Source organism: Hemicordylus capensis, chromosome 1 (genome assembly GCF_027244095.1).
Source record: "Hemicordylus capensis ecotype Gifberg chromosome 1, rHemCap1.1.pri, whole genome shotgun sequence".
NCBI classification, from domain to species: domain Eukaryota; kingdom Metazoa; phylum Chordata; class Lepidosauria; order Squamata; family Cordylidae; genus Hemicordylus; species Hemicordylus capensis.
In genome coordinates, this window is record NC_069657.1 from 255,957,646 (window position 1) to 255,978,801 (window position 21,156).

A 21,156-nucleotide genomic window follows, 5' to 3' on the forward strand; every position below is an offset into this window, starting at 1 on the left:
GAACAGAACTCTTAACCCACATGCTGTGGCAATGTAAAACAAGGTTGCCTTTTTTGAACAGAGATGGCAATATCAGAGGTGTAGCTATAATTGAGCAGATGGGCTCAAAGAACCGGGCCCCAGCTCCAGAGGGTCCCCCAGCTCCACCCCTCCCTATTTTCTTCATTATCTCCCTTGCTCCGGAAAGCCACCAGGGAGATGGCCGAACACAGGCCCAGTTTCCCCTACCTAAGCCCCTGGGCAATATATATCTGTCTGATCTTAGATACACACTGCAAAAATCCACATTGCAGTGCTTAATATTAGAATATCTACCAGGGGCCAAGGCACTAACAGAAGAGCCACGTCCATTGATACAGCTTAAAGAGCCATTCCAGGAATGTGGAATGCCTAGCAATATCAGAAATCTCAAGCATGGCTTACACAGCTGACAAATCTAGGAACAACATAATATATACAGAGGCAGGGGCTCTCTTACCCCTGGACCTCTGGGCCGAAGTCCAGGGCCTCCACACCCCTTGGGGGGGGGGCCCAAATCCTCTTTAGTCTGTCCTGGGTGATTATTATTATTATTATTATTTTGCATTTATATCCCGCTCTTCCTCCAAGGAGCCCAGAGCGGTGTACTGCATACTTAAGTTTCTCCTCACAACCACCCTGTGAAGAAGGTTAGGCTGAGAGAGAAGTGACTGGCCCAGAGTCACCCAGCTAGTATCCTGGCTGAATGGGGATTTGAACTCGGGTCTCCCCGGTCCTAGTCCAGCACTCTAACCACTACACCACGCTGGCTCCTTGATGTGATGTGGTTGCTGCTGGCCCACACTGCACCGGATAGCCAAGTGGGATTGTGACCAGTGCCAGGTGCTTTAGAGACAGAGGGGTAAGTGGGGAAAGAATTATGGGGGATGGGAATATGTTAAGTTATATCCATCTTATTTATTTTTACTTATTTATTTATTATTTCTCTGTGTAAACCGCCCTGAGCCATTTTTGGAAGGGCGGTATAGAAATCGAATAAATAAATAAATTAGTTGCGTGTTGAAATTTTTCTGCTAGTGCATATTAGCATAAATAGACCTGTTTTATATTTGTCCATTCTTGTGAGTTCTGTTGCTGTTTGTAACCTCAAGAACCCACATGTTAAAAATACTCTGTGTGTGTGTAGGGGGATGATGCTAAACTTGCGGGGGGGGGCTCCAACTGGCCGGGGGGGAGGCTCCCAAGGTCTTTAGGTCCAGGCTCCAAAAGTATCTAGGTGCACCTCTGTATTGAGGCTGTTCATATGAGCAGCCAAGCCCTGGCTTGGCTGCCCATGTGAAGCACCAGCATCAATCCCAATCCTGGTGCTGCCTCAGTCCCAAGCCCAGGAATTTACCCCAGGCTTTAACCAGTGTTAAAGGGCATGAGCGCACCCTTAACCCTAGGTTTGGGGTTCTGTGTGAGTGGGCTGTGGGCAGGCAGGTTTGGGTTCATGGGGGCGGGGCTGCAGGCAAGCATCTCACACACACACAGAGCAGGGTGGCAAAAGTGTCCAGCTGAGTGAGGATCCCTCAATGCAACACACTCTTGGTATGGGCATTGAGGGATGCTGGAGAACTTCCTCCTCCAGCTCCCTGCTCTAATGCTTGTTATGGTGTCACTCATGTGCCGTGGCAAGCAGGGGAAAGAGATGGTGTGCAGGGAGGCAGGCTGTCTCCGCACCAGCCCTTCACCCCAGCAGTGAACTGGCTCATGTGTATGACCTCAATGTTTTATTAATGGCCATAGCCACAGAACCACAACTACAGAATAACATCTGGCAAGGGTGGAAGGATAGGGGTAGATTGCATAAAGTTTGTCTATACAGCAAATACCTTAGAGAGGATGGATACTGCAATTCAATATCTGTAGAACTAGGGGAAAACTGATAGGGTTGTGCGCGGAAGCAGTTTTCACAGTTTGGTTTGATTTCAAATTGAATTTGAACTGGACCGTCAGCTCGTGAACCAGTTTGATCGAACCGACAGGACAGTCCAGCATCCACAAAACTGGTTCAAACTGGTTTGAACGTAGGGAATAATGGGAACTCGAACCCGCCCATTATTCCCCATGGGTAGTGCCTAGGACAGGGATGGGGAACCTTGGCACTCCAGCTGTTTTTGGACTACAACTCCCATAATCCCCAGCCACAGAGGCCAATAGCTAGGGATTATGGGAATTGTAGGCCAACATCTGCAAGAGTGCCAAGGTTCCCCATCCCTGGCCTAGGGACACCAAAGAGGATTGGGCAGTAGGGCATGATGGGTGCTACCTACCACTCAACCTGCAAAACAATTGGGCGATCAGGCAATTTTTATTTTTATTTTTCTGGGTTAGTAGGTCAACTCTAACTTGATGAAACTTAGGGCGAAACAGAACACATTGCCACATAAATGAAACACAGCACACTCACACAGTACAAAAAAGTGGGGGGATCTAACACAGAACACGATGCAAAACACAGTCCCCCCCCCAAAAAAAAATCACTGGCCCAGAATCTGTCAGTCACAGTGCCAGATGCCCAAACTGCATCATTGGCACAAGTTGCTCTCCCACACACTGACACACACAATTATAACTCTATTGCAGCAGCAGCACTTTGTGTGTGTGTGTGTGCAAGCATAGCCATAAGCTGAGCTCAAGTAGAAGAACGGTGAACCACCTTTTCAGCCACATTTTGACTGAGTATACAGCTTGCAATGTAGATTGGAGACAGAGCAGACCAGAGTGGAGCATAATTTAGTCTCAAGGAGAGACACATGGAGCTCATCTCACAGCAGAAGAAAATATTACACACACTAGAGAGAGCTGAAGCCTCAGATTGGCTGAGCCCAGGCTGACATGTGTGAGGGTACCAGTCCACACTCATCATGGGCACCCCTAAAAAATTGAAAATAGACAGTAGGCTCTATGGCACTGGATTAAAATAAGTTTGTTACTAAACCAATAAACAGTTAATAATGATTTTAAAACATACAAAATACATTAAAAATACACACATACAAATAGATGTCCTAATATAAAGCACTGAAATGTACTCCCAGGTGGCAAAAGAGAGTTACAACTACACAACACCAGCATTGTTAGGCTAGCTTAAACATTTAAGTTTGATTTGATAGAATCTTTACAGGGGAATTAGTTTTCATAACGGAAGCCATTTTCCCCCCACAAGGGAAGCCATTAGTTTCCCCAGTTTTCCCAAGGGAAACCATTAGTAAGCACATTTGAGCCATAGTTTTCAAAGGGAACATTTCACACAACCTTGACTCCTTTGTTACATCAGTAGGACTGGCAATCATTCCATTTCCAGGTACATTTCAAATGGGTCATTATGTCCTTTAAAGCAGAAGTAAGTAATCTTGGCTTTCCAGCTGTTGCTGAGTGGAAGCTACAACATGGCTAGGGATTATGGGAATTGTAGTTCAACCACAGCTGGAGAGCCAAGGTTATCTACCTCTGCTTAAAGCCTTAATAGTATAGGTCAAGGATACCTAAAGGGCTGTCTCCTCTTGTATGATCCCACCTAGAGTCTAAGGTTATCAGGAGAGACCCTCTTGTGAGTCCCATCCCTATATGAGAAGTGTTTCGATGGGACATGTGAGAGGACTGGATCTGCTATGGTACGAACTTTGTAGAACTCCCTACTTTGGGAGTTCCATTTAGCTCTTTCTCTGACAGCATTTTGACACTTCCAGAAAAAGTTTTGGTTCAGTCAGGCTTTGGGCTAATTTTTTGGGATAATTTTTTGCTGACGCTCTCATTGATATAGTTCGTCTGTGGATTGCTTTGATTTTGTCTACAACTCATTTTATTTGTTTTTAATTTGTTTTTTAATTATTATTTTTAAACTCCTAGTTTATGTCAGTTGCCTTGAGTGGTTCATCTTCTGAATCAGAAAAGTGAGATCATAATACATATCCAAGAATAAATTAAGGCAGCCTGTCACCTCATCATGACATTTTCGTGTGAAAGCAAATTTATTCTTAGTAGGTGGTGCTGGAGAGTAAGAAGACAGAAAATAGAGAGTAACCAGATGCTGATATGCTAACTTGTGAAGACTCACTCTCCACAATTACTTCAATGTCTGATGCTGAGATGTCCAGCGACTCCTCTTGTGTAGCTAGGTTGGATCAGTTCCAGTTTGTGACTCCTGAGGATGTGGATGAGCTGCTCAGAATGGTGCAGCCTACCACCTGTTCTCTTGACCCTTACCCAACATGGTGTATATTATCTGGCAGAGGGGTTGTTGCAGAAGGCCTGGTAGAGATTATAAATGCTTATCTGAGGGAAGGCAGGATGCCTCCTTATCTTAAGGGGGCAATTATTAGACCACTTCTGAAGAAGCCTGCATGGGATCCCTCAGAGTTGAGCAACTACAGGCCTGTCTCCAATCTTCTGTGGCTGGGCAAGGTAATTGAGAGGGTGATGGCCTCCCAACTCCAGACAGTCTTGAAAGAAACTGATTATTTAGGCCCATTTCAGACTGGCTTTCGGGCTATGGGATGGAGATTACCTTGGTCAACTTTACGGATGATCTCCAAGTGGGAATTGACAGAGGAACTGTAACTCTGTTGGTCCTTTTGGACCATAGTATCCTTCTGGAGCATCTGAGGGGGTCAGGAGTGGGAGGCACTGCTTTGCAGTAGTTCCACTCCTGCCTCTCAGGAGGCAGGTTCCAGATGGTGTCCCTTGGAGACTATTGTTCTTCAAAATCTTAAATTTTGTATGGTATCCCTCAGGGCTCCATATTGTCTCTTATGTTGTTTAATATCGATATGAAACCGCTGGGAAAGATCATCAGGAGATTTGATGCAAGGTGCTATAAGTATGCTGATGACACCCAAATCTATTTCTCCAGGTCAACATCATAGGGAGGAGGCACAGCCTCCCTAAATGCCTGCTTGGAGGAGGTGATGGGCTGGATGAGGAATAACAAACTGAGACTGAATCCAGATAAGATGAAGGTACTCATTGTGTGGGATTGGAACTTGGGAGATGAGTTTGATCTGCCTATTCTGGATGGGGTCACACTTCCCTAGAAGGAGCAGGTATGCAGTCTGGAGGTGCTTCTAGATCCAGGCCTCTCTCTGGTGTCCCAGGTTGAGGTGGTGGCCAGAAGTGCCTTCTATCAGCTTTGGCTGATACGCCAGCTGCTTCCATTTCTTGAGATAAACAAACTCAGAACGGTGGTAGATATGCTGGTAACCTCCAGACTGGATTTCTGCAATGCACTCTATGTGGGGCTGCCTTTGTATGGAGTCTAGAAACTACAGTTCGTCCAGAATACTGCAGCCAGGTTGGTCTCTGGGTCATCTCGAAGAGACCATATTACTCCCATATTGAAAGAGCTACAGTAGCTGCCGATAAGTTTCCAGGCAAAATACAAGGTGCTGGTTATAACTTACAAAACCCTAAATGGCTTGGGCCCTGGGTATTTAGGAGAATGTCTTCTTCGTCATGAACCCCACCGCTCATTGAGATCATCAGGAGAGGTCCATCTGCAGTTGTCACCGGCTCGTCTGGTGGCTACTAGGGGACAGGCCTTCTCCGCTGCTGCCCCGAAGCTTTGGGAAATGAGCCCTACTGAAATAAGACTCGCCCCATCTCTGACAACTTTTTAAAAGTCTTTAAAGATGCATTTGTTCACACAGGCTTCAAATTAAATACTGTTTTAATAGTTTTAACATTGTTTTAAAATGTTTAATTGTTGTAATGTTTTAACTTTTTCTGTTGTAATTTATTTTGTTTTATTGTAAACCACCCAGAGAAGTAGGTTTTGGGCAGTATAAAATATGATAGATAGATAGATAGATAGATAGATAGATAGATAGATAGATAGATAGATAATAGAGCAGCAGTCCAGGGAATAAGCTTCATGCTGGCAAATTGCATATTTGTTATGGAACCCACCATCAAAGGGACTATCTGCTCCAAAATGTTTCTGCCAACCTAACAAGGCCATCTGGTGGGCTCTGCTCCTTCTGCCAACGCATAAAGAGGCCCAGTTGGCATAGATGTGGGGAGTAGACGGGGCCTTTCTGGCTCTTGCCTTTGTTGCTAGCACTACTTTTCTGCGGGCTCCCAGAAGCCTCTCTGCTTATGTTTGAGACTGCAGGTGTATGGGTCTCACTTTTGACATGCTCAGGGATGAGAGTAGAAACTCGAGTGTAGATTACCATCCTTAACTATTGAGTGAAGGTGGTATTCTCACCATTGAGACTGGCCTCACTGATGCTTGAAGATAGTTTCCAATCACAGTGGAAGTCAATTGTTACATAAAAGCTCGCTTTTTGTGGTTTTCCCCTTGAATTGCTGTAATCCATGGGTTATGAACAAGCAAAAAAAGCTGTAAAACAAAGAATATTAGATATTGTAGCGGATTACCAGCCTTTGTCTCAGAGGAAGCCCATATGAGGGGGGGGATGCTGAATCATCCCCTCTATGCTTTCTGAGTAAAGGCTTCTCCCTAAACTTTCCTGTAATCTTGTTAGGATCTAGGCTGCCACCACCATCCAATTCCTGACAGAGTTAAAACCTCCTCCCCCCACCCCCGGGCTTGGGTGGAAATCCCAGCGAAAACTCTCCCTTTTGCTATTGGAAAAGTATACAAAAACCCTCCAAGTGCAAGCCTACACATGGTGAGAAAACTGGTAGATTGCTGACTGTCTGGTGTGCACCAGAATGAGACCCCCTTCCAGTCTCCAGTTTCCTGAGTCAAAAATCCACTCAGAGAGGCTTGTAAAATGCAAAGAACAAAAAAGAACTTTATTCAAATGTTACAGACTGCTTTGGTCTGAGACTCTCTCAGCTTTTAGTTACATGTAAAGGAAATACTCAGTAGGTTACAAGAATACTTCAAAAAGCACCCCAGATGATGTTGGAGTGGCATACTTTAAAAATCGTGGTTACCCAGTTGCAAAGAACACAGATGTAGGAAAATACAAAAGCACCCTTAAAAGCTTACAGATAGACCATCCTATCAGGGATTTACAAAACACACCAAAGAAATATAAGTTTGTAATGCAAAATCCGACTAACAAACTCTTCCCTAGGCTGAATCCCCTTTTCCTTGAAAACTTACCCACCATCTGATGAGAATCAAGCTTCCTATAATCCTGTCTCTCAAGGATCTGCAGAGGTCCTTCCATGAGAGGAATCTCCAGGCTAGCTTTTGACCACGAGGGAGCAAAACTCCATTGCTCCTCACTAAGCCTTTCCACCCGTGCTTCTCTCACCTCCAACCTAGTTTCTTCTAACATTTTCTAAGTGACTAGAGTGGAATCAATTAGGTCAGGAGTTCTCAGACTTAGATGATGGGAGTTGTAGTCCAACAATATCTGTGGACTCATTTGAGAACCCTTGAATTCAGCTATCAATGCATTTGTGGTGCCCCATTCATGGTTCTAAGCATCATACTTAACACATACAGCTCCATCTAGAAGAAGTGTTGCTTTTATGGTGCAGTTCAGCTTGATAGCTACTTTTTGCTTTGTGTTCATCAGGCCCTATAAACATACGTTATGTTTGGTCAGTTTATGCATGGTCAGTTTAGACAGTGCCCTTTGGCTTCATTTTCTACAGAGAAATATGCAATTTATTGCTTGCAGCACCACCAGTGTACATTTAACTTCTTGATCTTTAACAGTCATTACCAATCTAACATTCATCTTTGTACCTAAGGTGCAGTTCTGCTCACTGAGGCCATGGCCTCCTTCTGCCCTTGGTATTAAGCAGATGTTTTGGGGTCCTGTAACCAAGGCAACAATAGAAAGTACTATGTTGCTGAACAACCTTTAGAACTCCAGGTACAACACAATAATGAAATAATGGTTAGTAACTATAATTCTTTTAGTTACTAAAACTAGGTTTACCAACAAACCATTACAGCATATCTACACACACACATACCCCTCTCAAACATATGTCCATGTGGCTTAAGTTTCTTTCCCCCATATATATCTTTCCACAAGGAGATGACATCCCCATTGCCTAGCAGTATGGATAACTACAGATGTTCTACTTCCCCCTGTGGTGGAAAGCTTAAGCTGCCCTTTACCAAGTCATATAGCATTCATTTCCTGTGTCCATTCTTCTCCATCACATCTGCAATAGTACTTCTGCATCAGAATGAGATGGAGGGGGGCAATATTTGCTATACCGGTAGAACTGGTTCTGAAAATGGAGGAGCCCTAGGCACCAGTTATGGAATTCCATATCTCCAACTCTTGGACATTGACCCATTCCATTGTCACTGAATTGGTTAAGTGGATAATTAAAGGCCAGAGAGTTATTATCAGGCTGGGAGTCAAATAGTGTGAAGGAGTTCTGTATCCCTAAAAGTGAGCATTCTGAGGTGACATGTACATTTAGCAATGTCATTGTAAATAACCAGTATTAATAACAGCTGAGGTGTAAAACACACACATCATCTTAAGAAATACATTTACATTTTCAGGACTCAATACCCCAATCCAGATGTTCATTATGTGCACAAATGAGCATGTGGTACAGACACTGAGATAGCTTAAGGTGCTAAGCAAATGGGACTTTGAACACATAGAGGTTGGAGCATTGGACTAGTGAGCACAATCCCATCCCTCTACTATGTGTTTGTTTGCGGTGTTAATGGACTCCTGCACAGGGCTTACACTAAACACATCTATATTGACTTCTGTGTAATTAGCTAAATTTAAATGTATCTAGAATGAAGATCTAAATCTCCTACTTTAAATTAGGTATACAAAAGCTTTTTTCCTTGACTATATGTGAAGCCTACTCTTCCTTGATATTTATAATCTAGCAATCTCATTAGTTGAGAACTGACCCACTGCAAATCTTTAGCAGGAACAACAAAATTTCACTGGCATCTGACCCTCTTGGTATAGGCAACTTGCTCCATTTTCCAGCAACACTTGACCTGAAGAAACAAACTGAATGTCCCCTTACTTTCATCTCAGGAACAATGTAGGCAAAATCACTATGGGGAGGCGGGGGGGGGGTTGTCTGCTAATTGAACCCTGCTACAAATGATGCTCATTCAACTTCTTAATTATTTATGAAAGTAAGGTGAAAGCAATCATCATAAGGAAATGAGGACATTTATGCCCATGCATATAAAATGATCCATGATGTGACATTCATATTTAAACCACGTTCTTGATGCAGGAAACCTGAATCATATATCTCCTCCTTCAAATTGCCACAAAAGTGCATGAAACAAGTGTCCAGACAGAACAAAATAAAAGCAATAATGAGGAGTGAGTTGGTAAGCAAGAGGAGAGGGAGGAAAGAGAGAGGCTAGCCCAGCTCACTTCAGTTCTTCTCTCTCTCTTGCAACTTAATCATGGCCCAGAAGCTAGAGAGCTTCCTCAATCCACAAAACAAACATCCAAAGATGGTAGAGAGGACAAATTTATTTTGAGAAAGTAATCCATTCTGTGTTTAGCTTGCTGTTCTTTTTCAAGAGCAGGTCCTACAAAACAAAAACACACACATTCATTAAGATGGAGAATGTATATAAAATGCATCTAATGTATGTGTAAAATTTATGTTATCTAAAAAAGCTTTATAAAATTGTTTGTTATAAAGGTGAATCTGTCTAAAATAAAGGGATGTGTGCTGGTTAATGCTCCTCTTTAAATCTTTTTCACCATCTGCTTCCTGGAAGGACCATCACATAAAATGTCCATTACGTATAAAGCTTATTTTTCAAGCTCTTCTACTCGAAACAAGATTTTTCTAATTTAACTGTGTCTCCATTTGTTTTTATAGCTATACTCTAGCTGAAATGCATGTGTTTTGCAGGATATAGGATACTATAGGGTGGCTAATCATCACCTCATTCTCCTAAGTACTCAGGTGGAAATAATGATGTTATAGATTGATCAAGCAACACACATTTTCCTCAGCACCTTGACACAGATATAAAATTGATGTAGTGGCAGCTTCCATGCTAAAGCATTATTTTTCTGGGTCTGGATCAAACTTGTAGCACTTGTACCACTCCTCCCTCCACTTCATGAAAGGCCTTGAGGCTATTCACACAGATGTGCAAAACCAGGCTAAGGGAGCCCAGCCTGGTTTTGCACACACATGTGAACCGCCAGGATCAGGCCCAATCCCAGTAGCTACATGGTAGCAAACCCGCCTAAGTCACCTCCCTCTAAAATGAGGTTAAGGGAGTGAGAAATCCCTTATCTTCATTTTTGGATCATGCAGCTGCTTACACGGCTGGCACACTCAGGAAGGAACAGCGATCATCTGAGGGGGGTAAGTTAAACCCGCCTTCCCCACAGGACTCCCCGGGGCTCTTCTCACCGACTGTGAGAAAAGCTCCATTGTCTGCTTTGAAAAACTGGATTGATGTCCTTTAAGAACATAAGACGACCCTTTTGGATCAGAGTAAAGGGCCATCAAGTCCAGCATCCTGTTTACAACAGTGGTCAGCCTCTAGGGAGCCCACATGCAAGGAAGAGGAGAGCTGGTCTTGTGGTAGCAAGCATGACTTGTCCCCTTAGCTAAGCAGGGTCTGCCCTGGTTGCATATGAATGGGAGACTAGAACTGTGAGCACTGTAAGATGTTCCTTCCCCTCAGGAGATGGAGCCACTCTGGCAAGAGCAGAAGGTTCCAAGTTCGCTCCCTGGCATCTCCAAGATAGGGCTGAGAGAGATCCCTGCCAGCAACCTAGGAGAAACCGCTGCCAGTCTGGTAGACAATACTGAGATAGATGGACCAATGGTCTGACTCAGTATTTGGAGCTTCCTATGTTCCTATGAAGCCTCTAGGAGGCCCACATGCAAAGTATGTGAAGGTTCCCTTTAGCTATCAAGACTAGTAACCACTGATTGACTTATCCTCTACGGATATAATTCATAGTTTCCTTCATTCTGGAACAAGAAGAGCAAGGATTGAAGCTCTTTATTCCAGAGTAAGGGAAACTGTTGTGGACAGCCTATGAATTTGTCTAATCCCATTTTGAAGCCATCTAAAGTACCACCATTATCACATCCTGAGGCAGTAGCTCCATATGCACATTAGCATCTTTTATTCCTTATCTTTAAGCTCCTTAAATTTCTGGCAGGATGGCATGTATGCATATTGACAAATACCCTTAGACAATAGCCCCATTCAGAGGTGATTGAAAAGATGCTATACTTGCATACAATATCTAAAGCTGCGCCAGAGGTTTTGCTCAGGCCCCATCACTAACCCCCAGGCAGGCAGTGCACTGCTCATAGTTACAGCAGCATTTATCTGAAGAGGCAAATACCATATCTATGATGACCAGCACAGCATCTTTTCAATCAGGTCTGAATAGGGCTGCTTTTACTGTGGGTCCAGTAGGATCTGATGTCATGATGAGAGGCCTAAGTCATTTACTCATATACGTTTGGGGGCCTATAAATCCTATCAGCAGTACCAGCTCCCAGTATCTTTGGGATGTCCGTATCCCTGATTATTATGGTTCTTGTCTCTCCCTCCTGCTGCCAGACGGATGCCACCCCCATGTTAGCTCCTCCTGTGTATACACAGGAAATGCCAACAGAAATTAATGAACTGTGGGACTTGTAATTTCTAAGCAAGCATGTCACAAAGGGTAGCACCTGTCCTCTCTTTTCTAAAGGAGAGTCTGGGCCAGCAGCTTGGAAGAATGTTGCTTTTTCTGTTCTAACACTGCTTCAGATTGGCTACAGAAAACCTTAGAAGGTCTTACAAGATCAGAACACCCATGTAGATACAGGGAAATAAATCTATACAAACATCTTTGTGCATCTTCTGCAGTTTAATCTGAATTTTTTTTCCTTCCTGGCAATGCGCTTGCTCAAGCTACCCTGCCCCCATTCTCCATTCTCCAGGCCAGGATTGTGTCTGCTTCCCCAACCCCCAGTTCCCTAATGCTTAACCCAAGTGTTCACACTTAACCTAAGTGTTTACATGAGCAAAATATACACTGGTCAACAAAAGCCGGCCTTTTTCTATTGCAAAGATTTTGGAACTGGTCTTTAACCTAGAATCAATCTAGTTAGGGAGACTTTAGTCCAAATGTTGTAAGTGCTTTTTTAAATATATAAGCAATATCAACAAAAGAGAAATAAACACTGAAGTGCAAAACTGCAAAAGGACATTTCAGCAAAGAGAAGATGATGAAAGAAGCATACATTCCTATCACCTCAGGCAATAACCCTAGATCAGGAACATTATGTTTGCTAAAAAAAAAAATCACTTTCATTTGAAATCATTTAGTACATCGCCTCTCATTAAACCAAGCTCTTCATCTAATACATTCTACAAAATATCAATCAATAAAGCACAACATCTCCATCCCCTGCAGATGCTGCTGATGTTCTAAAATGAATCCATTTTAGAACATCAGCAGCATCTGACTGAGGAATGGCAGCACACAATTTAGGAATGGCAGAACCACTTACGAAGAGATAATGTTCATTCGGAGCAATGGATATGTTTGTATCTTTTGCTCTCATCTACTAGCAGCCATACCAAATGTGTTTTTATTACCAGCCCTGGCAGGTCAAGCACTGTACCAGCTGTACTGACTGTGGCAACGTCCTTCCCCAAAGTAGTGCCATACAGATGCTTAATGTACCAGGAAATGATATCAAATCGTAATGGGTCAACCAACAGCAGCATGGCTCACACAAAATACAGAAATGGATGGCAGTGCTTCTTGGCAACCCATTTCTCACTAAAGATGGAGAAAGTAAGCATCCAGCATATCTGCTCCCAATCCTTCCTGTGCATATTCCTTGTTTAAAATAAATGACCCAGTAAAGAAAGTCCAGATCTTCAGGGGTTGTATAGGCCAACAGCCTTTCTGTGGTCAAAGGCCCAGTAGTGTAAGATCCACTCAATCACCACATTTCCCAAGCCACCAGGATAATGTAGAAAAGCCCAGACCACATAGGAACATACCTTTGGTTTAACATGAGAGTTAAGCTGTTTTACATTTTCACTCGTGCCCTAAAAAGAACGGAAATTGCAAGTTAAGGTGCCCATCTTAACTTCTGTGCCATATAAGCTGTAAAGACTTCGTACAGTCTTTGATGGCTTTATCTATGATGGCATCATCTATAATGATGGCTTTAGAAATGAGGCTCCATGCACTCGCACTTTGCCTCTATCAGAGTTGCATCAGGCAGAAAGTCATCAGGGGCATCTCTAGGAAGTGATTCAGGAAACTGCTCCTGTTAAATATCTGCCTGGATGCATCCCTCCCAAGCCCAATGTCCAACTGAAAGACTAAGGCAAAGTGTTGGCGTACAGAGCCTCATTTCTAAAGGCAGTGCTGGGCACTGTAACCTTAAACTTGCTACTGTACAGACTCTGTTAGCACTAAAAATGCTTTTTCTGCCTCTTAAAGCTCAACTTTGAGGATCAGTTTTAAAATAACAATCATTTGGGTCCCAGATAGGGTTGCCATATTCTGGCTTTCCAAATCTGGGTGCCTAATTGGCTTGAAAATAATTTTTGAGCAGAATAGTGACTGCACGTTTTGCTCCATAAGTCTGCTTCTACAAGGGCTAGAGCTTAGCTTTAAAAAAAAGAAAGGAAGCTGAAATCCAGGAGAATCTGGGTGGGCTAAACAATCTGGGTGAGGTGCTTAAAATACAGGTGAAACCCAGAATTTCGGGGGGCATGGCAACTCTAGTCCCAGAGGGATATACAAAAGGCATCTTTTTTGGCATGCAGTCTAAAGGCTGAAACTATGCAAATAGACTACAGAATCATTTAAATGGCACGTCCCCCGTCTGAAAAAATTGTATGTATTGTATCGTAAAAAATTACATGTATTGTATCTACATGCATTTTAAAATTGCAATACCGAAGTGGAATAACATCAGAAGCAGACTTTGTTCCTTCAGAGCATACTCACATATAGTCTTAAACTAGTTTAATAGTTGTCCTATATCCCCAGGGAATCCTAGCAGCTGGTAATTTTTACCATCTTTTTATTATTTCTTATGTAAACCGCTATGGAAACTTTTGTTGAAAAGCGGTATATACCTGTTGTTGTTATCCCCTGCTAACTGGGCAAAGAGTTAATGTGGTGATTCTCTTTATTTAGCAGGGGGAGAGTAACTGGCCCTATCCACCCCCAGCACAGTACCTCCAGTGACTGTTGCTGGTGTCTATCTTACGTTTCTTTTTAGATTGTGAGTCCTTTGGGGACAGGGATCCATCTTATTTATTTATTATTTCTCCATGTAAACCGCTTTAGAAACTTGTTGAAAAGCGGTATATCAATATTTGTTGTTGTAATTCTGTGAGGGATTTCAAACTGGGAATTCTCAGCACCCTCACAAACTACAATTCCCAGGATTCTTCAAAGAGTCTGTGACAATTATTGGTATAAACAAATATTACCGTAAAGTGTGCCGTTGAGTCGATGTTGATTCCTGGCAACCACAGAGCTCTGTAGTTGTCTTTGGTAGAATAAATGAATACAGAATACAGAGGAATACAAGAAGGGTTTTCCATTGCCATCTCCCGCACAGTATGAGATAATGGGGCTATTCTCATGACCAGCAAAAATTGGGCTAGGAGAGTCTTAAGCGGGTAACCCGCTTAATTGCCCCTGCCCTTAGCCAAGGTTAGCGGAGTGAGCATGATGGTTGTGAGAAGAGCCTCAATGCCTTTCAGCATCTTCCTATATCGCTGCTGCCCGATGTAGGTGTCTTTGTGCTCGTGTGTTGTCGCGGTGTGGCTCCATGCCGTGGCAACTCACAAGTAGACCCCCGACTGGGAGTCTTAAAAGCAGCCTCCTGGCTTGGGGGTCTCTCCAGAATGCTCTGCGTGCTCACGCAGGGCATGCTGGAGCTTCCAGGGGCCACGTGGCCCCCGATCCTCCCAGCCCCTGCCGGCTCTGTAACTGAGCCAGCAGTTGTGTGGGCGGCCGGTTCGGCCACCCGGAGCAGACTGCCTGCTTGTGTGCAGGGAGAGCGGGCTAAGCCCACTCTCCCCACTAACCCACTCCAGGGTTACTCACTGATCGTGAGGAAAGCCTCAGTGCCTTTCAGCATCTTCCTATATCGCTGCTGCCCAATGTAGGTGTTACCAGCGGGGATTCGAACCAGCAACCTCTGGCTTGCTAGTCAAGTCATTTCCTCGCTGTGCCATTAGGTGGCTTATTACTGTAGATATGCCCAAAGAAATATTATTTTGATTACTTTGAAATAGTACTGTAGATATGCCCAAAGAAATGCTATGCTAGGTGTCACGAACAGTACCCATTTAGCTCAGCATTCACTCTTCTGACAGCAATCAGACATCAAACAGTCATAACCTACTCTGCTATGCTCAGGCTCAGAATCTGAAAATTGAAAATATATTGGCTGTCATCCTGGCTATGCCTGAGACCACACTCTGAGAAGATGTGAAACTGACTGGTTGACTCTGAGCCAGTCATGTATCTCTCAGCCTAACCTACCTCACAGGATAAAAATAACCATGTACACTGCTCTGAGCTCCTCAGAGGAAGCGTGGGAGATACAGCATAGTGGTTAGAGTGTTGCACTAGGACCAGGAAGACCCGTGTTCAAATTCCTGTTCCAGCATTAAACTCACTGGGTGACTCTGGGCCGTCATGTAGCTCTCAGCCTAACCTACCTCACAGGGCTGCTGTGAGGATAAAAATAACCATGTACACCACTCTGAGCTCCTTGGAGGAAGAGCAGGATATAAACAAACAAATGTTTCCACACTGCAGAGAGCTTTTGTAGCTCTACGGTGCCGAGTGTGCATCGGACCTCTGAAAAGTATACAGTGTACTGTGCTTGATTGGCCAGCAAACTCGCCTGACCTGACCCCATAGAGAATCTATGGGGCATTGCCAAGAGAAGGATGAGAGACATGAGACCAAACAATGCAGAATTGCTGAAGGCCGCTAATGAAGCATCCTGGTCTTCCATAATACCTCATCAGTGCCACAGGCTGATAGCATCTATGCCACGCCGCATTGAGGCAGTAATTGCTGCAAAAGGGGCCCAAACCAAGTACTGAATACATATGCATGCTTATACTTTTCAGAGGTCCGATATTGTTCTATTCTTCAATCCTTGTCTTCTTGGTTCCATGTAATATTCTAATTTTCTGAGATTGTGGATTTGGGGTTTTCATGAGCTGTACGCATGATCATCACAATTATAACAAATTAAGGCTTGACTTATCTCGCTTTGCATGTAATGCGTCTGTCTCATATATCAGTTTCACCTTTTAATTTGCATTACTGAAATTAATGGACTTTTGCACGATATTCTAATTTTCCGAGTTTCACCTGTATATATGGATAGTAGTGTGAAACCTTCCACCTGAAAGAGATTGAAAACTAACCATATCAAAGAAAAAGTTGGGTTCAAAGAAAAAGCTGGATTTCAAATTCTCTCAGCAGCATGGTTTCATTTTTCTTCTGTCTTGTATGGATTGAGTCTCGGCTTATTCACCCTTATCCAGTTCATTACTGCATCGAAGCACTGATTCAGGAGAGTCACTGCCTCACCTGCATCTGATGAAAAAAGAGAGATACAGCTGAGTGATCTTCATATTGATTACACCTCAGGAGGACCTCTCCCAGCGGTTTCATGTTGATCTTAAACAGCATTGGGGAAAGAATGGAACCCTGCAGAAGCCCACAGCATAAATGCTAAGGGGTTAAGCAGTAAACCCCCAGCACCACCTTTTGGGAAAGGGCCTCGAGGTAGGAGTGGAACCACCTCCAAACAGTGCCTCCAACACCCAACTCGGCTATCCAAAAGGATACCATGGTCAATAGTATCAAAAGCCGCTGAGAGATCCAAGAGAATTAACAGGTTTGCACTCCCCCTGTCTCTTTCTCTGCATAGGTCATCCCACAGGGTGACCAAAGCAGTTTCTGTTCCAAAGCCGGGCCTGAAGCCTGACTGAAAAGGATCTAGATAGTCTGTTTCCTCCAAGAGTGACTGGAGCTGGTCAGCTACTACATGCTCAAGCACCTTGCCCACGAAGGGAATATTGGCTACCGGCTTATAACTGTTTACATCCTCTGGGTCCAGACTGGGTTTCTTGAGGAGGGGTCGAATAGCAGCTTTCTTCAATGGAGCTGGGACCACTCCCTCTCCCAATGAGGCATTTAGAACCTGCTGGGCCCAGATGAAGACTCCCTCCCTACTAGATTTAATAAGCCATAAAGGGCAAAGGGCAAGCATGCACGTGGTCAGCATAATGCACATGGTCGGCAAATAAATGCATAAATTGTTTGTCCTTCTTCTTAGTGGCCATCACAACATCCTTCAGCAATTAATTCAAAATCCATAGATTAATCTAGAGATAGCCTTCCTCGTGTCCTTCCTCCTATCAAATTGTCTTTTAGTTTCAGTGTTTAACTTTTATTTTGAAAGTGAATCATCCTTTATAGGCTGCAACTTCTCACTGCATGTACACCTTTTTTACTCACAGTGAGGACACATATGTGTGATATTGGCTGTAGCCAATCTCTGTGATTCTCTTTATTGATCAGGGGTAGAGCAACTGGCCTATCCATCCCCAGCACAGCATCCCTCCAGTGGCTGTTGATGATGTCTATCTTATGTTTCTTTTTTAAATATTGAGCCCTTTGGGGACAGGGAGCCATTTTATTCATTTATTTATATCTACGTAAACCACTTTGGGAACTTTTGTTGAGAAGTGGTATATAAATATTCATCATATTTGTATTCGTATGTCACAGATGTCTCCTCAGGTAGAGCAGGGGCAGTGGGAAGGGTTCAGTCCTCAGTAAAGGTTGTAGTACTGTCTAGAGCCATTTTTGGAAGGGCACTATAGAAATCAAATAAACAAATAAATATAAATAAAATAGATCAGGGCTGCTCAACTTCAGCCCTCCTGCAGATGTTGGCCCATAATCCTTGCCCACTGTGCTGGGGACTATGGGAGTTGTAGTCCAAAAACAGCTGGGAGGCCTAAGTTGAGCAGGCCTGGTCTAGATTGACCAGATGTTGTCAAATATGCCATGAAGTAAAGAATATCATTGTGCAAGCAGCGGTCTATCTGTCTTTTAAATCTCACTGTAGTGTCATCTGACAGCAATGGCAGGAGTCCTATATAGAGGTCTGGATCAGACACAGACAGACACATTATTATGATTATGACACCATCTGCATTCATGTCAATTGGTTCACAGTCTAAACCAAATACTAGGGAGACAACAGAGGGAGGAGAGGGAAGTGGAAGCAAGGATAAACTGGGGAAGAAGTTGCTATTATTTCATGAACACTTCCTTAGACATGTTACAGTATAGTCCGAGGTCTAGGGGTGCAAGCCAAAGGCTTCATAGCTTGCCAAAGGCTTCATAGCTTCCCAAAGACAGCTGGCTTGGTGGCATTAGACTCCAAATGGGTGGGGGCCGGATGGAGTTGCTCTGCTTGGCAATGTCAGTGGCAGCCACTCCCAGGTCCTTCCACTCAGTTTTCCCCAGAGACACAACCAGAAGCGGAAGATCCTACCTCTAATCTGTCAAAGGCTATACCTTGCCCTGCATCTCTCTTCAAATATCTGTATATACCAATTAAGCCCTATGGCCAGACTTCCCCTACTGTCCATTTGCTGAACTGCTGGCATATCTCATTGGGAACGCAGAATTCAGGAGCAATCATGAAGCAAAACACACACAAATTGTCATCAGAATGGCATACTTCTGAGCTGCCAGCTCGCCAGGATTGCACATGGAGTGCTTGCTGCATTTATTGTATGTATGTATGTATGCATGTATGCAGTAACATATTTTTATAACGCCCAAAACTTACGTCTCTGTCCGCTTTACAACAAAAACAAAAAAGCACATGTGTGTGCTAGGAATGCAAACTCACGCCCACTCTTCGGCTCCATATGGCTCTGTGTCTCAATACGAGAACCATGGAAGTAGTTGGCATCATTTTGCAGAATGCATTTGGTGAGACTTCAGGAGTATATGGCAGTCTCTCAGATGCTGTGCAGATGAGCCAGCCAGAGTGAAGCCCAAGCTCCTCCACCTCAGTCAGACTCCCATCTCACCCCAGACCATTTGCCTGGCAATGCAATATTCTTTAAGTTAGCAAGCTGAAGCTGAGTTGTAAGACTTGATTATGGATGAAGGTGCCAACTTGGTATGCATTGCAGAAACTTGGTCAGGAGAGGCTAGTGGTCCAGTTTGGCCCTGGCTTCACATTATTATTGTTGTTGTTGTTTGTTTAATTTAATTTATATACCGCCCTTCCAAAAATGACTCAGGGCAGTTTTTACATCCAAATAAAAACAAAACAATTAAAATCAAAACTAAATCAATTAAACAATTAACATCATTTAAATATATTCATATTCATCTCCATCTCTGATTGCTTTTTAAAAGACCCTCAAGGCACACCTACTTTCTCTGATTTTTAACTGAATTTAATTTTAAATTGTTTAATTGTTTTTATTTAATAAATTGTTTTATTAACTGTTGTTTTAACAATTAAATTATTTTAACTGTTTTTATTCTGTGAAATTGTTTTGTTTTTACTCTGTTTTATATTTGTTGTGCTTTAACTGTGCACACTAGATACACATATCTGGTGGTATATACATATAATAGATAGATATAAGAGCAGAGTCACCATCTCTGGACAAACAAGGAAGCATTCCATCCACTAAAGAAAGTCACTCTGCCCCCTGGGAGAATTCTGCCCTGTGTGTTTGAAAGAAAGCCTTCCTTCCCTTGGAAATAAATTTTGCACATGCTCAGAGGCACTCAGCCCTAGGTGCCAGAATTTTTGTAAACAAAATGTGGAAACCCTCTAGTTGTCAAATGCCCAGGAGTATCAGTCCATTGCACTTGCTATAGAAAAGAGGGTTCTCCTTGTGATCTCCCGTGAAAGCTTGTAGGAGGGATTGGACTTTCTAAAAGACAAAGTCTTTTTCTAAAAGAATGGTGTTTTCTAAAAAAAAAAAAAGTAGTTTTTGTACATAGCATGATTTTCTCCATTCTTTGTTACTGTTCTGAGAAATTAATGTTTGAATTATTTGCCAGTTATGTGACTGTTCATTTAAGTGAGGATTTTTTTTTTTAAAAAAACCCTAACAAATATCAACTGTCATGCAAACTATTCAGACTAAAGGCTGTATAGTAGCATCTACCATGCAGTGATGATGTCATTTGGGCACACCAGGCAACCAAGGTTCAGGAACGGCAACCAGAATACAGAGAGACTATTCCCACGAGCACTGGAAAGTGGGCTAAGGGAGCTTAGCCCGCTTTCCAGTGCTCGTGGGAACCACCGAGCTCTCAGGCGAGCCCGGTGCTCCCAAGGCAGCAAGCCCACCTAAAACACCCTCCCCTTAAATAAGGTTAATGGAGCGGGTGGTCCGTTAACCTCATCTAGTTGCTCATGTGTCGCCGCGGTGCATGGTGACACACAAGTAGATCCCCGACTGGGAGGCTGCAAGCAGACTCCCGGGCTTGGTGGTCTCTCCAGGATGCCTCACACACGCACGCAGGGCATCCTAGGACTTCTGGGGGCCATGTGGCCCCCAATCTCCAGAGCCCCTGCCAGCTCCATGACAAAGCCAGCAGTCGTGTGGGTGGCAGATCCAGCCACCCAGGGCTCCACCACCGACCATCTGCGGGGAGAGCAGGCTAAACCCGGCTCTCCCCACAGACCACATTGAGGTGCTTCACAGCAATCGTGTCAAGCGCCTCAGAGTGTAATTTGCTAAAGTCGACCACAATTCCATGGCAGATACTTCCAACACTAAACTCTACCATTCAATTCAGTTCTGGAAGAATTCAGCAGCATCTCCGCCAGAATTCAGCCATCGTATGTATTTGTTATTTCTCTGTGTAAACCGCCCTGAGCCATTTTTGGAAGGGCAGTATAGAAATCAAATAACTAATAATAAAATAAATAATCTCAATTGTAATAGTATTTTCTTCATTCCTAATAACTCATAAATATACAGAAAATGGCAAACCATTTATGGGGCCTAGTGTTCTCACAGCCCTTAGTCAAATACATGTATTCTTCTGACTCTTTTTTTGTGTGATCTTCCCTGAAAATCTTCACATGGGTCAATAAGAAACAGCTCTCTGAAGTTATAGAGGACCAGCTCCATAGCACACAAGCCTGCATGCC

General features: G+C 43.5%; 1 long non-coding RNA gene across 2 annotated transcripts; it reads right to left on the minus strand.

The window, feature by feature from the left end:
* Positions 1 to 6,754: 6,754 nt before the first annotated feature.
* Positions 6,755 to 21,145, minus strand: LOC128345090 (uncharacterized). Of its 2 annotated transcripts, XR_008316261.1 has the most exons (4): positions 20,996 to 21,145; positions 16,367 to 16,538; positions 12,950 to 12,997; positions 6,755 to 9,490 (listed from the first exon to the last, which is right to left on the minus strand). It is a non-coding gene; the product is annotated as an uncharacterized LOC128345090 (long non-coding RNA). The 2 variants fall into 2 exon arrangements; XR_008316260.1 differs by lacking the exon at positions 12,950 to 12,997.
* Positions 21,146 to 21,156: the final 11 nt, after the last annotated feature.